General features: G+C 40.8%; 1 protein-coding gene across 5 annotated transcripts in view; it reads left to right on the top strand.

Moving 5' to 3' along the window:
- The window catches only part of ME3 (malic enzyme 3), a 297,110-nt gene that overhangs the window by 144,620 nt on the left and 127,535 nt on the right, over positions 1-24,955 (top strand). The window contains exon 1 of one of the 5 annotated variants that reach the window (XM_032641781.1): positions 12,426-12,443. The exons of the other annotated variants lie outside the window; for them this stretch is intronic. The gene's annotated coding sequence lies outside the window, so the exon portion shown is untranslated. Of the gene's footprint in view, positions 1-12,425; positions 12,444-24,955 lie in introns of those variants that run through there. 5 annotated transcript variants of the gene reach the window in all.

Here is a 24,955-nt window from a genome sequence, read left to right on the forward strand (position 1 = left end):
TAACTGGCACAGGAAGACTTCCCTGAACTCCATGACATGCTCAGTGCCCTTCATCATATCGTTATTGGGCTATGTGTCTTTTCTCCGTAGCACTTAACACAGTTAATGATGATAATAGCAAGCACTTAGATAGCACTTACTGTGTGCCAGCACAGTTCTAAGATTTAACCACAGTTTCAAGATTTAATCCTCACAACAACCTTGTAGAGATAGATACCCATATTATTCCCCCTTTACAGCTAATGAAACTGAAGCATAGAGAAGTGCAATAACTTACTCAAGGTTACACTCAGCCAGTAGGTAGAAGAACCAGACTTTGAGCTTCGACAGTTTTGTTCCAGGGTCTGGGTTCTAAACTACACGGTACTTCTCCTCGGTTTCAGCTTTGTTTGTGAATCTTGATTCAACGTGTGTCTTCCGAATTAGACTGGCTTCCTGAGAGCAGGCGTTGGGTCTCTTCCTGATGACCATTGCATCCGCTGTGCCTGTCACAAGATCCGGCACACAGGAGGCTCTCAATAAATATTTCTTGAATGGATGAATAAATGGATGAGAAATTGGAGTCACAGAAAAGTTAAGCCAACTGGTAACTGTCAGAGCTGGGATTCAAACCCAGGTCTGTTTGACTCTGCAGACCATATTCTTCCCAGTCATGAGCTGGTGGATGAGTGCTTGCCAGCGGGTGATACACGATGATGGCCTAGAGGCATCACTGTTCTCTGTGTTTTGAACAAATGATAGTGTTCCTTGTGGTCTTTGGGTTATCCAGAATGTGTGAATTATGCGTGTGTAATTCACCATTCCCTGGTCATGCTGCATGAGACAGATCACTGTGCTGTGAAAATACAGTCCCCAAACCCAGAGAACTGGGTCTTCTAGTAAAGCTTTTTCAGATACATACCACGTTAACTAACTATAGTTATGTCTGGTGAGACATTTAGCAGTGTGGGTAGGGGATTCTTGTACTTTTTATTCCATATACTGTTCAAGAATTTGGATTTTATTTTTACAACGAGCATATAAAGAAAATATTTTTATTTAAAATACTGAAAAAACAGTGGTTCTTTTAGGAAATTTGAACAAAATTGAACGGTGTTCATGACTTCAGGACAACATTCTTGCCCCTTAGCATGCCATCTTCTTCTTTTTTTTTTTTAATCTCCTGACCAGGAATTGAACCCACATCCTTGGCAGTGAAAGCGCACCACTGGACCAGGGAACTCCCTCTTTTAGTGGGGTGTGGGGACATGTCATCTTCTAACTCTCTCTACCCCACATAGCTCACATACTTGCCAGACTCCACAGGCTGTATTTTCTCTTTTCTCTGTACCTTTGCAATACCGTCCACTCGGAGTAAACCCAACATCCCCACAATAGTATGTGAAGCGCTCCGTGGTGTGCCCTCAGAGCAGCCCATGTGCCCTTTCTCTGTCTGGTGCCAGCATGGAAGCTCAGAGGAATTGGAGGGAAATAACGGAGAAAGGCAGAAGGGCAGTAGATTTCACAAACATTCATTTATCCAATTCACCTTTTAACCAATCAATAAAATGGAATCACTCAACGTAATCAGCTTAGTTTTCCACGTGGGCAAATCTTAGTTTCCTGTACTGGTCGTTTCAGATATTCCCATAAACAGTAGCAGCTCCATATTAAATGTGGTCCAGGGCAGTAATCTGGTTGGATGGGGCATTGGGAGGGGGGAAATAGGGGACTGGTCTCAAAGCTATTTGTATGGTAAGCATATTATTTTTATTCAATACTTGAGTCTATGTTTATTGGATTGGAGGGATTCATCTGAGAATTTACAGATTTTACAGCCACCGCTAGTGAAAGGTGATGCTAGATCTCTGCTAGTTAAGACAAGCAGAGAAACGAACTTGGGTCTAGATTAAGAAAAATAGAGAATCGAAGGTTATGGGAGTGTCAGACAGAGCCAGTGGATGGAATTCAGGCAGGCCCGAGGGAATACTGGAACCAGAGGCTGGGAGGTCCTCAGAATCCTCTAGCTTCTCTGTTCTCTTATTGCTAATAAGCCAACTTCTTCTACTTCACAGTTTCTCATTGTGGGAAACATGACTGCTCCGCAGCTCCCAAGTTTATATTAAACTTCCAGCCTCAAAGACATAAAGCCATCTCTTAGTCTCAATACTAAGTTACGAGAGAAAGAATGGATCGGTCGAGCTTGAGTCAGGTGTCCAGTCAGTGGCTGGAGGGAAGGATCACACTGTGCATCAGGGCTGCTGGGGAGTGAACGGGCATGTGTTGGTCAGGGGGTAATTTTGAGCTGGGCAAGCATTTCAAAGATATCTACTGTATTAAGAAAAAGGTATGTATAACCCCCAGAGGGAAACGTATGTCCGTGATACAGCTGGGTACACAGAATGCTTGATAACTGCCTGCTGTTGAACTGGAAGAGCCCTCAGAGGTACCTGTGAAATGATCTGTTGATTGAGCTGTGGGTTAACTTGTTATTTCTATAACAATGTCTTGGTTATTTGACTCTTGATTGTCTGGTAGCCTCAAACAGTATGACATTAATAATAATAATAATAGCAAAGACTTACATAGCACTTTAATATACCAGACCCTGTTCTAAGCATTACTTTTTGTTAATTCATTTAAATTAATCCTCACAACAATACCAGGAAGTAGATACTATTATTAGTTCCATTTTATAGATCTGGTAACTGAGGCACAGAGAAGTGAAGTCATTTACCCAAAGTCACGCTGTCAGTAAGAGGTAGAGTCAGGATTTGAATCCCAGGAGACTACTTCAGAGTCTGTGCTTCCAGCGGGTGGGGTTGGGAGTCGCTGAAGGGCTCCACAGACAAAGCTGGGAGGACATCCTGGGATGGATCAATTTACCAAGTAAAAAAGAGGCTGATGATGGCAGCTGGAGCCAGGAACAAGAGTAGCTGCACCAAAAAGTGAGGAGACAAGAAAACATCAAATAATATGGACGGAAGGAGAAATAGACTAGACCAAAGAGGTGGTGGGAAGGACAGTGTGAAACGGAAAACGGTAGAACAGAATCGGCAGAAGGAAAACATACCATCTCATTGTTTTTTGGATTGTGGTGTATAGACCTTCTGAGCTCTTGATAAAAATGCAGTTGCCTGGACCCCACTCTGGACTGAATCAGAAATCTACCAGGTCTGCCAGAAAGCCACTTGTTTTAACAAACACTGTTAGGCATTCTCAGCTCAGGAGAGCACCAAGTGAGCGGCACACAGCCTTGTTTACCCCTACCACCCTGTAGGCATCACTGGATATGGCAGTGTCTTCCTTTAATCTATTATTGACTAAGGCAGGAAAATGTGTAATACATTTTTAATGACTTCCATTGATAGGAGGATCTCAAATGAGAACCCAAACTGCTAAGCTTTAATTCTGGCTCTGTCACAAACTAGCAGTTGTGACCATTGGCAGACACTTAATTTCTCTGCAGTCTCAGATTTCTCTTTTGTCAAGGTCGTAGGTTAGACTGGATCAATGAAAGATATCTGGAATATGTCCTTCCACACATGTCCTTTCATATGTCCTGCAACCTTCCACATCCTCCCCTGGCCGTGGCAGACATTGTTAATCAATCATGACACTCCTGGCTGAACTCAGATGGGACTTCCCAATATTTATCTCAGCACCCCAGGCACCCACTAACCATTGCTTGAAATTGGCTTCCAGTTAAAACATACTTGTTATCTCTAGACTAGATGATCTGCAAAGCCCTTGTAAATTCTTAAAATCCATAGCTTTCTTAAAGGAAAAAAGTAATTTCTTTTTTTTTTTTTGCTTTAAAGTATTCATTTTCATTTGTATAAACATTCATTCAACAAATATTTTAATATTTTGATTTTCTTTAAGTTTCATGCAGATCTTCCCTCTCCCAGTTATGCCAATCTAGATTGTAATTATGATTTGAATGTTGCTTGTTCTGAAACCCTCTAAATCTTCATTATTAAATTACGCTAAGAGGTTGGACTAACTTGACCTTAAACATGTTTTAGGTCAACTTGAACTTGAATACATCCCTATTGGAAAATACATGTTTAAAGTTTGGGAATTTGCTATTTTATTTTTTAAAAAATGAATAAATAAGGAAAGAAAGCCCTGAATTTTAAAGTACTTTAGGGTAAAAAACAAGTAAAAACTTTCAGAAGTGATAAAACCACACCTGGCATATTGATTACCCAAGAGAAATTCTCAGGCCAGTTGTAAATAATTCAAAGTTCTGCATTTTTGTTTAAGAAATCTGAGAATCTTGCTTACAAATTAGCCAAGACTAAGGAGAAATAAAGTTTGAAAATATGATGCAGTTGACCTTTATTGTTCTTAAGTCCCATGAATTCTGTGCCAATAAAACCATTGTTTTTCTTTCCATTGGCACTGGGTTGAAATGGTTGAAAATGGTGTTTTCGCTCCTTTTATTAACCTCAGAGAACACTGTGTCAGGATGGGAAATGAGTATTTCAAGTAGGCAGACAGTCTTCCCAAAGCAATTATGGAGAAGTTGGGAGTTGGCACAAATAGGTGGGTTTTGATATCCTGAGCTGGACTCAAAACAGAAACATTTTGGTTCTGGACACTTCTCTGTGAGGTCTGGAAGAGTTCCCTTGGCATCCACCGTGCCCTGGATCCTAACCCAGACCTTACTTCCGAGGAGGCCTAGTCAGGAGCTTGGACTGTGTTGCGTTATTTAACCAATCACAAGGCCTGAGAAACCTCACACTCTGATGGGAAAATGTGCTCAGACAAGTGGCCTTCGGTCAGATGGAGCCCATTTTGTAAAACCTCAGGAAATTGGACTAAGGCCCTGGAGAGCAGAGATTGGCTGAATTAGCAAAATGTCTGAATTATAAAATACTTAACCAGAAGAAAGATGTATTATATTAAGGTACACAAGTAGCTGAATCTAACTCCTCAAAGGGCACTGCCTGGTGGAGGTGCCTATAAGGTGACCCCTTCCTTTGTAATCAGTAGCATTAATGTACAAATGAATCATGTGTCAATTTCCTTAAATGATTGTTCACTTACATGTGATCGACATTCTTCCTGCAGCTGTATGGCATGATGGGAAGAGGAGTGTATTTCTAATCCAAAGCTTTGACTTCAGACACTAGCTCCGAAGTCCCTTGCATAAAGCCTGACATATTAGGAAAGAGAAGATCTGTATTCTAACATATTAGAAAAGAGAAGACCCCCAAAGGGAAGCAGTGTGACAATGGCTAACAGTGATCACCGATGCCTTAAACTGATGCTTAAATTCCCTGATCTTGTGTTGGTTCATTGTAAAATGGAGCGATGGCCTCTGCCTCACCTGCCTCACCAGGAAAATCCAATGGCCTACAAGACCCTACTTTTTCTGTCTCTCCACAGGCCAGTCTCTTCTCTTCCTGGTCTTCTTCTTGTCCATGCCACTCTGGTCACACTGACCTCCTTGCTCTTCTCTGGCTTGATGGGCTTTTCTCTGCTTTACCCCCTGCCTGGACCCTGGTTCCTCCCAATAGCTGCTCGGCAAACTCCCTTACCTCTTTCAAGTCTCACCTTCTCAGAGGCCAGCCTTGACCAACCTTTTTAATACTGTGACCTACTCTCCCTGCCATGTCTCTCTCCACATCTTTCATATCCCATTTGAATTTTTTTTCTTAGCATTTATTGCTAAGATATCTCTTTGCGAACTTACAATGTTTATTACTTTCTATGTCTCCCAAATGGAATATCGTTCAGAGTGAAGACCTTTGTGCCAGTTTTTTAATTTAATGCTTTCCCTAGAACAGTGACTGGCACATAAAAAGGCCCTTGATACATATTTTTTAATGATTAAATGAAAGCTGAGCCTCCAAGCAACCAGAAGGGCCCATGGAACACAAATTGTGTGGTTTATTCTGAAGGCAGCCCTAGAGTCCCTTGCAGAGAGCTTGTCGACTCTTATTTTTAGATGTCATTCCTAACAAATAGACTCTGTCATTTCCCAGCTCACAACAGATTGGAAAAGAGAAGACCCTGAAAGGTGACAATATGATAACAGCTAGAGTACACCTTGATGAGACAGGAGATGGAAGACTTTAAAACAAGCTGGAAAAATTAAAGATCACATGTCTGCAACCATTTTATGAAGGCAGATAGCCTCAGAGGACTTGACTCACATGAGATGATGTACAGTCATTGTGTTTAGAATAATGATGGTGGCCATTAAGATAAGGTTGGATCATGTTCATTAAACATACTTAAGAAGGTAGGAATACATGTCATACACTGCAGTTTAGCAATACATTTCCTGAACCTCTAGAAGATGCCAGGCACTGTGCTTAGTGCTAGAGATTTAAGGGAAGATACATGTTTGTAGTCTTGAATGTGAAACAGAAAACGTAAATAATTTTATTTTTAATTTTTGTCCAAAAATATTGAATTTTTTAGCACTTAAGAAGGTAGAATTAATTACACTGGGAAATCTACTTACATGGAAGAGCTCATTCCCTGGAGAAATGATTTGTTGCTATGAATTACTGTGAATCGCAAAGTTAGAAGAGGGTTAGTCAGCTAACTAGGCTTCCACCAAAGGGATAAATGTGCTGCCCTAATTAATGTATGATATTTAATTCAAACTCTTCCTTCTCTCCACTTCCAAAAGGTATCATGTTGACAAGTAAGGTTGAATTCAGCAGCAGAAAGGAAGCTGATGTTAGTACCATATATATATATTTTTTTTACAGTGCAATACTATTTTTTTAGTATATAAATTTATTTATTTATTTTTTGCTGCGTTGGGTCTTTGTTGCTGCGCGTGGGCTTTCTCTAGTTGCCATGAGCGGGGGCTACTCCTCGTTGCCGTGTGCGGGCTTCTCATTGCGGTGGCTTCTCTTGTTGTGCAGCACAGGCTCTATGCGCGTGAGCTTCGGTAGTTGTGGCTTGCGGGCTCTAGAGTGCAGGCTCAGGAGTTGTGGTGCATAGGCTTAGTTGCTCTGTGGCATGTGGGATCTTCCTGGACCAGGGATTGAACCCACATCCCCTTCATTGGCAGGCAGATTCTTAACTGCTGCGCCACCAGGGAAGTCCAGTACCATATTTTTAACAATCAAATTAACACTCTGTTAATGCAGTTTCAGTATTATTCTACACTTTTTCGTATGAACAGTTTTTTCACCAACCAGATTGCAGATTCCTTGACATTAGAAACGAGGTCATGAAGGTGTGACCAGGTTAGTGCTAGCATGTTAGTGCTATGCATGCATGACTTAGCTGATATTTATTCATTGTCTCCTATATGTGAGCTCTATGCAAGGCATTTTTCACATGTTAGCTCATTTAATTCTTATATTGTCTCTTAAAGAACCTTGTGATATAGGTTTTATTCTCACACGTTTGGGAGTGAGGAAACTGAAGGTAGGTAATTTTTGTTAGGAAATTGATGATTCCACATCCTGTCAGTGGATTTGAATTCAGGTCCTGGACATTAGGTCCAGTTGTGTTGAATCTTGGCTTTTAGCCATGCCCATCCTTAGTCTTCTCCTGAAGTCTAATATCATCTCAGAATATTTTTTAAATCTTGGATTCTTTATTTTCCTTTTGTCATTTGGACCCTAACTTGTAGATCAAGTTTCACATCTGTTCTGCAGTTTAGCACCCAAAAAAGAAGTTTTATGTATGATAGAGCCAGAGTGCATTTTTCTTTATCCTTTGGTTATTTTTCCTTTCCTACTCACATAGCTTGTGGTTAAATGATTTTCCTTAGACTTTCATACTAAAATAATTTGCCTTTGGGTAGAGGCCAAGCATGGACCATTTTCTGTTCTCTACAAGACTGTTTTCTTAAGCAGTTCAAGTGAAAGAATTCCTGTGTCTTACAATGGGCATTTGTAAGTTGGTTATTTTGGGCAATCAGTGCTAGAATGTAGTCTCTTTTCATAACCTTGTATCTTCTCACTTCACCTACCCTTAGGAAGCGACCCAATAACTACACAGAAAACAAAAACAATGACCCAAAAGCCCACACCAGTTACCATTTCCAGATTCATGTAACAGTTTGTCTCCTTTGTGTTGAGTTTGCAATTTTAACGAGGCTATTTAATTTTCCACTTTTAACATAACTGTGCATAAAAATTCCTTCTTACCTTAGAGGAAACAAAGAATTGGACAAAGAAGCCCTCAAACTAAATAAAATAATCATATGGCTTACATCTGTCAAGCACTCACCTTGTGTCAGGAATAGCTAAATGCCTTATCTGTATTATTTTAGTTAAGACCTATAACCCGCTGTGGTAAATAATTTTCTTCATACAAAATAGATGAACCTCGCTCAAAGAAGTCATTTGTCTAAGGTCACTCAGCTGTAACAAATGCCAGATCCAGGACTCAGAAACAAATCAGACTGACTCCAGAACCCTTGCTCTTCATCTTTTTTGTAAAAAAATAAACTTTTATTTTGAAATATTTTAGATTTACAGAACAGTACAAAGCTATTACAGAGAGTTCATGTATGCCTTTCACCCAGTCTTTCCTCATGTTGACATCTTACATTTCCATGGTACATTTGTCAAAGCTAAGAAACTGATGTTAGTACGTTACCATTAACTAAAGACTCCAGATTTTATTTGGACTTCACCAGGTTTTCCACTAAGGCCCATTTTCTGTTCCAGGATCCAATCCAAGGTACCACATTGCATTTGGTTACCATATCCCCGTATTATGTCTGGTCTGTGACAGTTTCTTAGTCGTTGCCTATTTTTCATGACCTTGATATGACCTTGACATGGTCTTGAGAAGTCCTGGTCAGGTATTCTGTAGAATGCCCCCCAACTGGGTTTCTCTGATGTTTTCTCATGATTAGACTGGGGTTATGAGTTTTTTCTGAAAGAATATCACAGATGTAGAACCCTTTTTCTTAACCACTTTCTGTGTCATTTTCATACGTGCATATATTATAGGTGGGCAGAGTATTTCTATTTGTCATTCTACCAAAGAACGAACTGTAGCTGTAGTGTGCTATTGGGAGAAAAAAGGGGGTGTTCATTTAAGAATATGATATAATTAAAAGTCTCATGATGACTTGCTTATTTCCATATTGACAGTTGACAGCTTGATAATTAATGTTAACACTGAGAAATTCCTAATGAAATGATGTTTCAGATGAAGAGAAGTTCCAATATTTTCATGTTGGAAATCTTTCCAAGAGAAGTAACCCTAAATATGGTAAAAGCTCTATTCAGAAAAATTTCCTTTAGTGCTATTTATGATAAAACATTTAAAAAGAGCCTACATGCCTAACAACAGAGGAATGTTCACATAAATTGTGGCATATCCCCATAATGGTATATTATACAACCTGTTGTAATAGTATAGACAGTATTTAGTGGAAAAAGCAAGATACAGCACAGCATATTTGTAATAGTCACAGCTAACAATATATGAATCGTCCAAAAATGCCTAGAAGAAAATATACTAATTCACACGGGTTAGAATGGGCATCGTCAGAAAATCTACAAACAGCAAATGCTGGAGAGGGTGTGGAGAAAAGGGAACCCTCTTGCACTGTTGGTGGGAATGTAAATTGATACAGCCACTATGGAGAACAATATGGAGGTTCCTTAAAAAACTAAAAATAGAATTACCATATGACCCACCAATCCCACTACTGGGGACATACCCAGAGAAAACCATAATTCAAAAAGACACATGCACCCCAATGTTCATTGCAGCACTATTTACAATAGCCAGGTCATGGAAGCCACCTAAATGCCCATCGGCAGACAAATGGTTAAAGAAGATGTGGTACATATATACAATGGAATATTACTCAGCCATAAAAAGGAATGAAATTGGGTCATTTGTAGAGACGTGGATGGACCTAGAGACTGTCATACAGAGTGAAGTAAGTCAGAAAGAGAAAAACAAATATCATATATTAACGCATATATGTGGAACCTAGAAAAATGGTACAGATGAACTGGTTTGCAGGGCAGAAATTGAGACACAGACATAGAGAACAAATGTATGGACACCAAGGGGGGAAAGCAACGGGGGTGGTGGTGTGATGAATTGGGAGATTGGAATTGACATGTATACACTGATGTGTATAAAATGGATGACTAATAAGAACCTGCTGTATAAAAAAATAAATAAAATTCATAAAAAAAGAAGTAGAGACACAGATGTAGAGAATAAACGTATGGACACCAAGGGGGGAAAGCAGGGGCGGGGCGTGGTGGTAGTGAGATGAATTGGAGATTGGATTGACATATATACACCAATATGTATAAAATAGATAACTAATAAGAACCTGCTGTATAAAAAAATTACATTTAATTTAAAAAATATACTAAAATGTCAACAGTGATTGTCTTTGGGTGGTGGGATTATAAATTTTACTTTCTTCTACTTCTCTATACATTCCATGCAATTAGGATGTTTACATTTTTTCTGTTTAAAAAATATATATTTTTTCAAAGGAATATACTCTTATACTACCAAAAGAATATTTTGTGACCTCAGAGAGGTGATTACACAGAAGAATCCTTGAGAGCAAGACATACGAATTAGGCTTCATTCTGTCTCCACCCCCCAAGCTATAGCACCCCTGCAGGTCAGAATGCTAACAGTCTCTGAGTATGGGGAGTTGAGAATAGAAAGGAGGTATTCCACCACTACTACCTGACACTACCAACACCCAACAGCCCCATGTACCCACTTCCAATTCCTCAACATCCCTCCAAAGGCAAAAGGCATACCTGCAGCAACTTGACTATAGACTGAGACAGAGGTGGACCCTTGCTAGCTCTGTGATCTTGAATCAAGAGATAGTGTAAAGAGGTGGTGAAGGGTAGTCCCGCTGCCTGGATTTGAACCTTGGACAGGTTATTTAACTATCGTGCCTCTGTTTCCTCATCTATAAAATGAGAATAATAACAGTATCTACTTTATGAGACTTGGGAGAGGACAAAATAAGTTAATACCTGTAAAGTGCTTAGAACAGTGCATGGCTCATAGTAAGAACTCAATGAATGGTGTTTAATATGATGGCTTGTGATTGAACAGTTAATTTTTTTTTTCACCATGAATTTGAGAATCCTCTACTAGATGATTTCTCAGGTAACCTCCAGCTCTAAAATGCCATGATTCCAGTTATCCAGAGGCTATATAGCTTCTCAAATTGTGACTCTGAAAAATATGTACAGTCTAAATGTGGCTAAAAGCTCTCTAACATCTATTCATGTGGAAGAATAGTGTATAAACTCCTGCTTTGACTTCTAAAAGTCAGAAAAGCACGTCCCAAAAGGACTTCCAGCTGAAGGCCATAGCTCTTGGTTTTTCATGCTGGATCATATAAAAAAAAAGAATTTGGTTCTGCCGGCATGGATGAGTTCTTACAGCCAAAAACTCTAAAAGTTCTCCTGTGGCCACAAGTGACATGATTCAACATTTTGGACATTCAACATTTGGACATTTATAGAGAAATAGTTCATTAATTTATCTGAAGTGGTAAGTGCTGTGGAACTAGGACTGCCAAGCCCTCAATATTTAATACAGTATTAAGAATAATATCAGTATAAGGGAAGTGGCTTGACCTGTTCATAGGTTAGTGGATACAGAGAAGCTATTGAAAAGCTCAATCTCCAGAACACTTGATGCAGGGAAGGGTTTGGCAAGTGAAGTGAATATTTGGGTTTGAGGACTTAGCTTTGGGACACTACCAAAAAACATCCTTAGGCACCTGGTTGGTGACCATTGCCAAGAAGCTGTGAAGACAGAGAACTGAGGTCCAAGGTGAAAGCCCCACCCTGGAGATTGGGAGATTTGGGGTCCCCCAGGGATGGTTGTTCTTGCTTTGGGGAGCCCTTAGTGTCTGACCTGGCCCACTGAGGGCCAAGACAGAAAGGAAAAAGTTGCCCAGTCTGCTCATATGGAACAAAGCGGGTCTTGGACTCACAGCAAGAATGTAATCCCAAATCAAATTAATCCCAAATCAAGTCATTTCAAGAGAGAATGTTTTAACCCAGTTGCGATGAGTTTACAACTTCTACATGAGTAGTGGAAACACATTTGCAAAGCATTTTGCAGCTCCTAGTGCTGTAATAGTCTTTGGAGCCAGGCAGACCTGGGTTTGAATCCCAGATCCACAGTTTATGAATTTAAGACTGGTACAGATGACTTAAGCTTTCTTCTTAGAGATGCTGGGAAGCTAATGTGAGATTCTGTTTCAAAGCGCTAAGCACAGAGCCAGGCACATAGTGAATATCAGTAAATGGTGGCCAGTAGTGTATTGTCTTTGTTCCTCACAGCCACTCTTTAGGTAATTGTTGCTGTGGCCCCTGTTTTACAGATGAGAAAAGTGCAGCTTAGAGAAGCTGAGTACTTGTCCAAGATCAGACATACAGAAGCAGAGGAAGTGCCAACATCCAAGGCTCATCTTCAGACTTAACTTCTAGGTCTTCCCATCGCAGGACAAGGTGCTTCCTTCCTTTGAATGCAACATGAACCAGATACTCATTTCTGTCAGTCAAACAACAAGTGTCTTTTGAGCAGCTACTTCTTTTTTTAATTAATTAATTAATTAATTAATTAATTAATTATGGCTGTGTTGGGTCTTCGTTGCCGTGCACAGGCTTTCTCTAGTTGAGGCGAGCGGGGGCTGCTCTTCATTGTAGTGCGTGGGCTTCTCATTGCGGTGGCTTCTCTTGATGCAGAGCACGGGCTCTAGGCACGCAGGCTTCAGTAGTTGTGGCTCGCAGGCTCTAGAGCGCAGACTCAGTACCTGTGGTGCACGGGCTTAGTTGCTCCGTGGCATGTGGGAACTTCCCGGACCAGGGCTCGAACCGGTGTCCCCTGCATTGGCAGGCGGACTCTCAACCACTGAGCCACCAGGGAAGCCCTTGAGCAGCTACTTGTTTTTGAGTGTGTACTTGGGAAACCAGCTATTGCCCCCAGAGGCTCTGGCAAAATGGTCTAAGGCTCTGAGTTATGGCATCCCAGTTTTTCTGATCCAGACCACAAACAGTTAAAGAGCAGGTGAGAACCAGTCAGAAGTGTGGCCAGTCCCCATAGGCACAGATGGTCGGGTGAGCAAGAGGCTGAGGCCCAGGTTCAGGATAGTGTCGAGCAAGTCCGCTTGGAGTTTGGGGCTGTCCAGACCCAATGCCACAGCTGCCTGAAAACTGGACTGTCTGGGGTATTCCAAAGTGCTCTGGTCTTTCTGGCCCACAGTCGGTTCAGTGGCTTGACCTGTTCATAGATTAGTGGATACAGAGAAGCTATTGAAAAGCTTAATCTCCAGAACACTTGATTCAGGGAAGGGCTTGGCAAGTGAAGTGAATTGTCAGCCAGTCAGTGTCTGGATTTTGAGTTGCAGCAAGTTCCCATCATTCCTCCCCAAACTCCAAAGCAGACACTCTGTCGGTCATTATTCATGCTTGTGAACAGACTTCCACATCCAGCCAATCTGCCTTTGAGAATCAGGCAAGCATGCCCCCTCCCACTCCATCCAAGAGAGAGCCACAGGATGCCAGCAGATTCAAGCACTTCCAGCCAGCCGGGTTACCCCTGGCAGAGAGGCTGGGGCTTCCCAGTCCCCCAGTTCTACAGCCACAGAAAAAGGCCAAGTAAATGTTGGAACCACCAACTCTGGAGTCTGAGTCCCGCAGGCTGGGCCTCCTGGGGGCCTTGGGATGGAAAGTGGAATGTCTTTCTAACAATCTGAATTCTCCTGCACCTCCCACCTTTGTGCTCAGAGTCTTTCACTCTGCGCATGTTCTGATTTCTGTATTTGCTAGTGGTACCCATAATGTTTAGGTCTCATTTAAATGCCCCCTTCTCCGGGCAGTATCAGGAATCATGTTTCTTTCCTTTGAGCCCTCAAGGTATTTAGTTTCTTTTTGTTGATCTCTTTCTTTATTATGAAATAGTTCAGACATTTTAAAAAAGTATAAATATAAAGAGTATCTGTGTAACAATCATCCAGCTTGAGAAATAAAAACAAATACATTGGAATGTGAATTGGTTCAGCCACTGTGGAGAACAGTATGGAGGTTCCTTAAAAAACTACAAATAGAATTACCATATGACCCAGCAATCCCACTACTTGGCATATACCCTGAGAAAACCAAAATTCAAAGAGAGTCATGTACCAAAATGTTCATTGCAGCTCTATTTACAATAGCCAGGACATGGAAACAACCTAAGCGCCCATCACCGGATGAATGGATAAAGAAGATGTGGCACATATACACAATGGAATATTACTCAGCCTTAAAAAGAAATGAAATTGAGATATTTGTAATGAGATGGATAGACCTAGAATCTGTCATACAGAGTGAAGTAAGTCAGAAAGAAAAAGACAAATACCGTATGCTAACACATATATATGGAATTTAAGGGAAAAAAATGTCATGAAAAACCTAGGGGTAAGATAGGAATAAAGACGCAGACCTACTGGAGAACGGACTTAAGGATATGGGGAGGGGGAAGGGTGAGTTTTGACAGGGCGAGAGAGAGTCATGGACATATACACACTAACAAACGTAGTAAGGTAGGTAGCTGGGGGGAAGCAGCCGCAAGGCACAGGGATATTAGCTCGGTGCTTTGTGACAGCCTGGAAGGGTGGGATGGGGAGAGTGGGAGGGAGGGAGACGCAAGAGGGAAGACATATGGGAACATATGTATATGTATAGCTGATTCACTTTGTTGTAAAGCAGAAACTAACACACCATTGTAAAGCAATTATACCCCAATAAAGATGTTTAAAAAAAAACAAAACAAACAAAAAAAAAACAAATACATTTGATGCTTGCTCTATTCCCCTCCCTGATCATGGTCTCCTCCCTTTTGCTACCTCTAATGTAATCACTGTCATAATCTTGGGATTCCTCTGCATGTTTTAATACCTTTATTCATATGGATATATTCTTACATTAGAGTCTTTTGCATATCTTTAAACATCTTAGTGTTATATCAGATGTAGGTATCCTTCAACTTCCTCATTTCTAAGATGGGTTTGGTGATAGTATCTAACCTTAAAGAGTTTTTGTGAGGGCTAAATTGAGTTAATACATGCAAAATGTTAAATAAATGTTAGCTATTATTATCATTATTTTTTCACTTACTGTGTTTCATGAGTTATCTATATAATACATTTAGTTTTAGACCATTCATTTAAATTACTATATATAACATTTCATTGTATCTGTAAAGTGGAAGTTACTTCTCCATGCCTCTGTTGATGAAAATTTAGTTGTTCCTAATTTTTACTATCAGAAATAATTTTGCAATCAACGTTCTTGTATGTCTCCTTGTACATGGGCAAGTTTTTTTCTGGCTTCGTATAAATGAAGAGTGTGGAATTGCTGGCTTATATCTTTTATATATCTTAACTCACTTCTGGCTAGTGTTATAATTATACTGGGGTGTGTGTGTGTGTGTGTGTGTGTGTGTGTGTGTTTGTATGCACAAGTTTTATTTCTAGCAGATCGTAAGCTCTTAGAGGACAGGCAGTGGCATTCCATCATTCATTGATTCATTTAACAAATGTGTACTCAGCACCCATTATAGGCAGCATACAGGTCTAGGTGACAGGATGCAAAGCTTAACTGTCATGGACTATCTCCCAGGGGTCTCTGTGCTCTGGGAGACACAGGACACATGAAATCAGATTGGTGATCATTTCAGAAGGGAAGGTTTTCCTGAATATTCACAATGGACCAGACATTGTATGTACAGTCTCTCAATCAAGCCCTTCATTAATGGCACCACTGCTTGTTGGGTGCCTGAGGCTAGTCATTAATCTTGATGAGTTCAGTTTCCTCCAATGAGAAAGCATTATTTTATTGTGTCTAAGAGCACAGACCAGAGTTCTAATCCCAGCATCACCGTATATGAACTGCATGAACTTGTACAAAGGATTTAATTCCCATAAGTCCCTGCTTCCTGATCTGTAAATGGTGCTAATAACAGTATCTGTCTAAAGGGGGGACTTGTGAAAATTACATGAGAAAATTCAGGCAAAGTATTCAGCGCAGTGCCTGACACATAAGTTGGTGGCTGTAATGATGATCATCTTGATTAAATCACCTGTGAACCAAAAGATACATGCCATTTTAGACATCAGCACATCTAGGAAATCATTAAAAACTTTTACGTTTTTCACTGTTCTGTGAACCACCAGCCTATTACCTAATTTGAACTTTTAGAATATTACCAGTTACTGCCTCTTCTGTATGAATGTATATTCACAATGTATTTGATCTCAGCCTTACTTTTTTTGGAGAATGGAATTTTGTTTTGTTTTCTAATTTGTTTCAATCAATAGATTTGGCTCTAATTAAGAGAAAGGATCAGCAACTCCTTGTGTCTCTCTTGATGCTGCTCTGGGCACTGGGACAGGCTTCCAAACCCGGGAGCTCTGCTGGCAGCTACACACGTGAACCTCTAGAGGGAGCTTAGAGGGTATTTGAGTCCATGGCTCTGCCTCTGGGCAAAACTGCATTTAAACCATGCCTGAAAACACCACTATTGTGAGTGGCTTCTCAGAGAAAAGTTCCAGGATCACTTCCCAAAATAGATTCAGACACTGCCCAGATTGTTTCCATCACATGCATACTTAATTTTACTAGAATTAGCTTTCATTTCAGAGTGGTCTCCAGCTCCCCGCAGTGGCCCCGCCTAGGAATTTTTTCCAAAGTGAAGCCAGCATGCGTGGACTCTGAGAGACACATAGCCTTATCTTTTGGCTGCCTCTTTGTTCCTCTGCAAGAAATAGGCATAACATTTCACAAATAATGAGCTGCAGCTGAACTTCAATCTGCTAGCTCCATTGCAGAATGTTTGGAACTTTTTCTAAGAAATACCTTCTGTTATTTTAAATATTTTCTTCATTTGTAACCTTATATTTAAGGTGTGTACTGCCTATGCTTAATCAATTCTGAATACAATGTGTGCAACATTTATGTTCCCCCCAGAAAACAACCTGGTGCCAAGCATTTGGGAAATAACCTGACAGGTACGGTTGACAGGTACAGGGACACTCAGGGCACGATCCTCATTCTAACATGCAGGGAAAAATGATTTTGGGACCCCAGTCTCTTTCTGAAGGACAGAAGGCAGATGAGAGCCCTCCTCAGATATCTGAAGGGCCATCAAGTACAGTGAGAAGTAGACTTGCTCTACATCTCCAGAAAGCAGAAGGGCATATGAGCAGGGTTTACTGCGAGATCAACTTTTGCTCAGTGTAAAGAAAAACTTTCCAAAACACACTGACTTCTCCATTTCTGGAAGCACTTGATTGGAAGCTAAAAACACATCTATCAAGGATACTTCAGAAGGGTTTAGGAAAGACCCTCTTAGATCCCTTCCAAATCTAAGATTCTGTAAATCTCTATGGCAACAACGGACTTGACTTTGTTTTTTGTTTGTTTGTTTTTGCGGTATGCGGGCCTCTCACGGTTGTGGCCTCTCCCGTCGCAGAGCACAGGCTCCGGACGCACAGGCTGAACGGCCATGGCTCACGGGCCCAGCCGCTCCGCGGCATGTGGGATCTTCCCGGACTGGGGCATGAACCCGTGTCCCCTCCCAACCACTGTGCCACCAGGGAAGCCCCCTACTTTGTTTTCTTCTGATGATACTGACTTCACTTTGGGGGAATATTTTTCCCTGTAGTGAGACAACTGTGTCTTATATAACTCTTTGGTGTTAGACAGTGCTATGGAATCAGAGAGGAAGGAATGACTAACAATGTGCATGGTGGGAAAAGGGAGAGGGGAAGGGGTTGGGGAAGGTTTCACAACCTGAGAACATTGAAGGATAAGAAGAGTAAGGGAAGGTTGGAGGATTCAAGGCAAAGGTATGAGAAAATAAGAGATCTTGGTTTATTTAAAGCATGATGTGTTCTTTTTCTTTTTTTTTTAACATCTTTATTGGAGTATAATTGCTTTACAACGTTGCATTAGTTTCTGCTTTATAACAAAATGAATCAGCTATACGTATACATATATCCCCATATCCCCTCCTTCTTGCGTCTCCCTCCCACCCTCCCTATCCCACCATCTAGGTGGTCACAAAGCACCGAGCTGATCTCCCTGTGCTATGCGGCTGCTTCCCACTAGCTATTTTACATTTGGTAGTGTATGCATGATGTGTGTTCTATAATGGCTTGACTTGGTGCTGTAAAGGTAGAAGTAGAGGTTAATAAATAGAAGTAATATTCAAAATATTTAATGACCTGTATGGCATGGATCTAAAAGAGTCAGAACAGAGGCCAGCCATGTCACAGTGCTGCTGGTATACCAGGTAAATATCAGCCTGATCAATAAATCTGAAAAGTAACTTCTGACCAGAATATGCCCAAAAAGGAGTAGCACAATCACATCTCTAACTTAGAAAGATCACTCTGAGAGGGGGGTGGATTGCTAAACTTCTTAAAGGCTGGGAATGTACATTGACTAGAATTTATTCAGCAAGTTGCAAGAAGCAGTGCTACACTAAACTGTAAACCCAGCTATGAAAAATCAGCCTGTCCCTCAGTCCAGAATAACAACAACAAAATCCACCATGTGCAAAAATGAAAACCGAGCTGCTGGTTTACAAGAAATGTAACCCTATCTCCTCCTCCTGTCAGTGCCAGACTGGTTTTCAGGCAAACCCTGGTTTGGCATTGATTACTGAGTGAATTTGCTGAAAACAGCAACCTCGCATGTTTGCACTTCATCCTCCTGGTGACACTTGGATTAGAAAAAGAAATAGGGATGATTAAAACGGGAAGGGTAAACACCAGATGATCTAAAGCCAGACAAATGACCTCCAACTCAAAACCAGTCAGCCAACAAAAGTCACTCCACCACTGCACCGAAATCGCTCCATTTTTCCTTAAGGGAATAGTCATCAACACCAAGGACTGTCAGTTCCCGTTGGGTAATGGTGGATTTTTCCATCATCCCCATGTGAGAATGTGAGACCTGAGCAGCTTCTGGTGAACATCAGTCACTGGGGTTGTCAGGGATATTTGGGGGGACTGTCAAGCTCATGGAACACAAGGGAAGCCTGTGAGGTGGAATGTGAGAGCACTGAAAGGGCCCTGAAAATAGCTTTACCAAAGACTGCCACTGACTGATTCTGTAGGATCAAAGCCAGGGTTCCATCTGAGTGGCACTTGGGTATGGAGCTATAAGTGGGCAGAGACACCCTCTCCCCTTTTCTGTCCACAAAGAGAACCTTAGGAAGGCATGTCCCTGAGATATTTCCCCAAACTCCAGCTTAGCCCAGGAGGGAAATGATGTACTTGGAGCTAGGTATGTTACCACGGGCAGATGAATTCTGTGACCCTCAGTCTCCTCATCTATCAAATCAGTCCTCACTTAACTTATGGAATTGCTGTGGCAGTCTCATAAGATAATAGAAAGCGGGCTTCCCTGGTGGCGCAGTGGTTGAGAGTCCGCCTGCCGATGCAGGGGACACGGGTTCGTGCCCCGGTCCGGGAAGATCCCACATGCCGCGGAGCGGCTGGGCCCGTGAGCCATGGCCGCTGAGCCTGCGCGTCCGGAGCATGTGCTCCGCAATGGGAGAGGCCACAACGGTGAGAGGCCCGTGTACCGCAAACAACAACAACAACAAAAAGATAATAGATAGCAAGGGAGAAATTGATCTTTGTTATGTAAGGGTCACATGATATTGCAGTTATTGTTCTTTTCAAATGAGCTCAGATAGCTTTGGGGGGCAGATCTCTGATGCATGGAGTGGACTCCCAGATCCTTCTCTGGGAGGGACACCTGTGGGCTTTGGAAGCCCTTAGAAAATTGGTAGAGTGGAGAAATAGTCAAATGTTACTGGGCAGTTGTGGGAGGCCCATGAGGTGGGGCAGGGAGGCAAACTCAGAGAAGAGAAAATCATTGAAAGAGTCCTGGAGGAAGGGACTTGAGCTGAAAAGACTATGGGCTTTGGAGTCATACTGTCTGGGTTTGAACCCTAGCTAGCTCCTCCCTTTCTGGCTGTATGATTCAGGCAAGTTACTTGTCCGTTCCATCTGTAAAACAGGCATGATTTTTATATATCTATTTTTAAAAGGTTATAACAAAGATTTTAAATAATGTAGTTAAATAAAGCCTAAATAGTAAATGTCAGTGAATAATGACTATTATTAAGGATCACTGACTTCAGTATAATGCAACAGAAAATACTTGTTCATACAAATACTGCATGGGATCACTTACACGTGGAATCTTTAAAAAAGTTGAATACATAGAGACAAAGAGTAGAGTGGTGGTTGCCAGGGGCTGGGGATGGAGAGGTTGGTAAAGGGTACAAACTTTCAGTTATAAGGATCTGATCTAAGGTATAACATGGTGACTATAGTTGATAATACTGTATTGTATAATTGAAATTTACTAAGAGAATAGTACTTAAGTGTTCTCACACATACTCACAAAAGGGTAAATATGTGAGGTGATGGATATATTAATTAATTCAATGCAGAGAATCCTTTCACGATGTGTATGTATATCAAATCATCATATTGTACGCTTTAAATATATTATAGTTTTATTTGTCAGTTATACCTCAACAAAGCTAAAAAAATTAGTGGTCATAGAGGAAATGCCGGGTCATAGACTGAAAGGGACTCTGAGCTCACCTAAATTAATGGATATGGAAGCTGAGGCCCCCGGAGGCTGGCCCAGAGTCAAACAGCTATTGGTGGCAGAATTGAGCTCCCAAAAAAGTCTTCAAAGGATAGAGTCATTTCTTCTCCGTCACACTTCTGAGACACTTCCCAGGACCGACACCTGGTTACAGGTGTCAGATTCCGTGACCCAGGGGCATATCCAGCCTTCAAACTGTGTGTTTGTGGAACAGTACGTGCAGATGCTCCAACAGTGGCAGAGGGTGGTACAGACTGGAAGCCAGGTTGGCACTGCCAGACTTAGGGGCCTGTGGCTCAGAGCCAGAGAAGAGGCCATAGGGTCAGATCACCAAGTCTTTTTTAGAAGAGGGGGAGACCGTAGGGTTTTAGAAGACAGAGCAAGCAACTCGGCCAGCATTGTGTTTTAGAAAACTCATTCCAGCAGTACTGTGAGGACACCGTCTGGCCTGGCCTGCCCAGGACAACACCCATGCATGGATAACAGTTTATGAAGTACTTTTGTGTGTATGTGTTGGGGGTCGGCAAGGCTGTTCCACTGGAGTCTCTGATTCCTTGGTGCAGGTTCTCATTCTTCTCATTTGATCCTCACAACAGCCCTCAGAGGGAGGCAAAGAGGATATTATCACCCCCATCCTACAGATAAGGAAAACAGAGGGGCAGAGGTAAAGCAGCTTGTCTGAACTTGACTGGGCATGAAGCTGGGTGCTAATTCCAGTACTTTCTTTGTACATTGCACTGGATTATGTATGGTGTAACCATGTCAGTAGTAAAAGTCTTCCGCTCCAAATTAAATCAAAATACATTGAGGACAAGAGACACAGTAGATGCTTAAATACTTGTTATTTTTTTCTACTACAAACCACAAAGTTTAATAATGAATTTCTATTACCAATTTTAACAAATGTAGTTTCCCATAACAAATATTTATAGTTTCAAGGGTATAAGACAGCTGTACTTAGACATATGAAAACAAACTTTTTAGTATCATAAGAAGTCTCTGAGTAAGCAACAGACACTGAGCTTTAAGATAAGAAGATAAGCTACAGAATGGGAGAAAATGTTTACAAGTCATATACCTGATAATGATTTAGTGTCCAGAATATATAAAGAACTCTTACAAGTCAACAACAAAAAGACGAAAATAAAACAAAACAACAAAAAACATAAACCAAAAAGCTAACTAAAAAATGAGCAAAGTACTTGAATAGACCTTTCTCCAAAGAAGATATACAGATGGCCAATAGTGCAGGAAAAGATGCTCAACATCATTAATCATTAAGGAAATGAATATCAGAATCACATGAGATACCACTTCACGCCCATTAAGGATGGTTTGACCCCTCCCACAACCATCCAAGACCTAGTTCTGATGGGGGAAATAGAAAACATAAAGAAAAAGGAGAGAAAGTACAGAAAATGAAAGCAGAAGAGAGAGGCAAAGTGATATAATAAATGAACATTGCACTCAGAATGAAGTTCAAGTCTAAACTCTGCCACTTCCTACACACATGATCTTGGCCACATCATGGAACCTTTCTGAAACTTCAGTTTCCTCAGCTGTAAAGAGGTAGACCAGATGATCGTTGAGGTCCCTTCCATCCCTGGTATCTTACGATTCTACATGTAGGTAATAAACTTTCTTAAAGTCTCTCAGGCTCTTCTGAGAGTAAGAAAGAAGGAGGTCAGAGCATAAGCATGACTGGGAGGTATTATGGGATGAATTTTGAGTGGGAACTAGTAGGAGTAGCCAGTCCTTCTGGTTAAACGTTTTCCTGGGCTTTACTGAGTAAAGCCCAAAACCTGTACTTTCAAAATGGAGAAAGGGGAGACTTGGCTTCAAATATATTTCATTTGACTATGATGAAAGTGTTAAAATCGCACAAGTAGGAAATGTATAGGGCACTTTACATTCTGCTCATTTTTGCACGAGTCAGAAGAGACTGAAATTCAGTATGTTCTCAAATTAGCTAAAGAAACCCCTTGTCAAAGAACCCTCAATACATCTGGTTATCATTATTAAAGCATTATGGGGTGTGTACGCTTTCCATAGGAAAAAAATGAATAATCCCTTCAAATATGTAATTTCATAGGTTTTAAAATGTGAAGGCAACCGTTAAGGGAGCTATCAAAGCGGTCTGGGGCACAGAGTGAGTTGTCAGGGGAAACATATAAGAGAGTTTTCAACAACTGAAGGTCCAACCATTTCTAATGCCAAGGCCCAGGATTTTATGAACACTTCTTGGAATTCTAAAGACTGTTGTTTTCATTGCATGGAGGGATCTGAACCAAAAAGATAAATTCTAAACCATCTGGACCATATTAGAATATCTGGGGCCTCAAAGGTATAGAGAGGGGCTCACCCAGATCTGCCTTCGAACAGCACAGCTGAGCTTCTGTTCCTGTAGCTGTGGCATTTTGTTCCAAGAGCACCGTGCCCTGTGCCATCCTCACCTCTTAGACATCAACCCAAACAAGAAAACATTTTCCCTTAAGCAAGGTGTAGTAGAAACAGTGAGGGCCTGGAGTCAGACAGACCTTGAGCCAGATGCAAGCTCCCAGCCCTCACGCTCGTGAGCTTTGTGACCTTGGGCCAGCACAGTGCGTGGTTCATAGAAGGCATTCAGTAAATCCCTCTTGACCTGAACTGTTGAACCATGCTGATTACTTACTTGATTTGATCATCAGTTTCCTTCTTATAAGATAGTTTTTAAGAGCACAGGCTTTAAAGGCAGAACAACTGAGATCTGATCCTTGCTTTACAAGAACTTTATCTCTCTATGCCTCAGTTTCTTCATCTGTCAAATGGAGATGATAGTATCTACATCATAAGCTGATTATGATGACCACAGGAGTCAAAAGTTCTTAAAACAGTGTCTGATACAGAGTAAGCACTATGTATGGATGTATTGTAAAAAGAGAATTCTGAAAATTTCTAACACATGATTAACACTCCGAAAATATTATGTATATAATATTTTCACTTTCTTTATTGATACTTTATTGACTTATTTTTATATATTTCCATACATGTTATAAGGCCCTGCCAAAGTCTTCAACATCCTCCAAAGGCCTCCATGAAAAAGAATAAAACTCCTTTCTACTGCTCAGTGCTTTGTAGCTTACCAAGTGACAGACTTTGGTGACAGACTCCCATTTGATCCTGACCCTAGCCCCTACCTGTAGGGATCCCACCTGGCTTGTTCTGGCTGATCCCCCAAAGAAATCTGGCCTTTGGCTGGAGAAACTCACTGCTGACTTTTCTCCCAGACACATCAAGCCCTAACAGAACATGGATTTGTCATCATTATTTCTGGCTACCTTGCAAAGTATAGGAGGTGATTCCACTGTTGCCATCCCTGACTTGGGGCTGGGATTGTTTTCTCACTGGCGGGAAAAAAACAACTTTGAAACTTACCATTTGGATGGGAATTTAAACGTCTCTTCAGTTTACTTGTGTTTTGTGAGGTGGTGAATAAACGGGGGAGAGAGTGAAGGGGAAATGTCCTTAAGGAATGCAACATAGCCATGACAATTTATGAAATTGTCAAAAATTTTTGAAGCAGAATACTCAGTGCTGGTGATCATGCGGTAAGACAGCTACTGATGTACTGCTAGTGGGATTGTAAGTTGCTCCAGCCTTTCAGAAGGTGATTTGGCAATATGCCTAAGGAGACTTAAAAATGTTTAGATCTCTCTAGAACATAAGGTTCTTGAAGGCAAGGGTTTTTGTCTGTCTTTAAATTTTTTGCTTATTACTACATTACCAGTTTTGAATGTTGTCCAGCACCTAGCGGGTGCTCATTAAATATTTGTTGAATGAATGAATGAATGAAAAAGTCATCAATCTCTTAAGTCCAGTAGTTCAACCTAAAGAAAAATCAGAAATACAAAGTTTTAAGTGTGCTCATCACAGCATAATTTATAATAGTGAAAGTTTGGAAACAATTATATTATAGAAAACAGGGGAATTATTAGATAATCAGTTGGAGTTGTTTTTCAATTTTTAAGTGATGTTTTAGGTTGAAGTTTTAGTATGTGGGAAAATGCTTGTCTTATAATTTTAAGAGGAAAAAACTTCATATATATGTATATATATATATACATATATATATGAAATTTTATGTATAGTATAATCTCAACTTTGTTTAAAACAAGGGGGTTTTTTTAAGCACAGAAAAAATAAAGGAAGGAAATAGAGCAAAACAATGCAGTGGTTATCTCTGAGTGATGCTATTAGGTGTGACTTTTATTTAAGTTTTCTTAACTTTTCAGTGTACAATAAGCATATATTACTTTTAAACTTAAAAAAAAAAAAGATACATTACAAAATCCCTATTGAGA

This window comes from Phocoena sinus, chromosome 8, assembly GCF_008692025.1.
Source record: "Phocoena sinus isolate mPhoSin1 chromosome 8, mPhoSin1.pri, whole genome shotgun sequence".
In the NCBI taxonomy this organism is placed as follows: Eukaryota; Metazoa; Chordata; class Mammalia; order Artiodactyla; family Phocoenidae; genus Phocoena; species Phocoena sinus.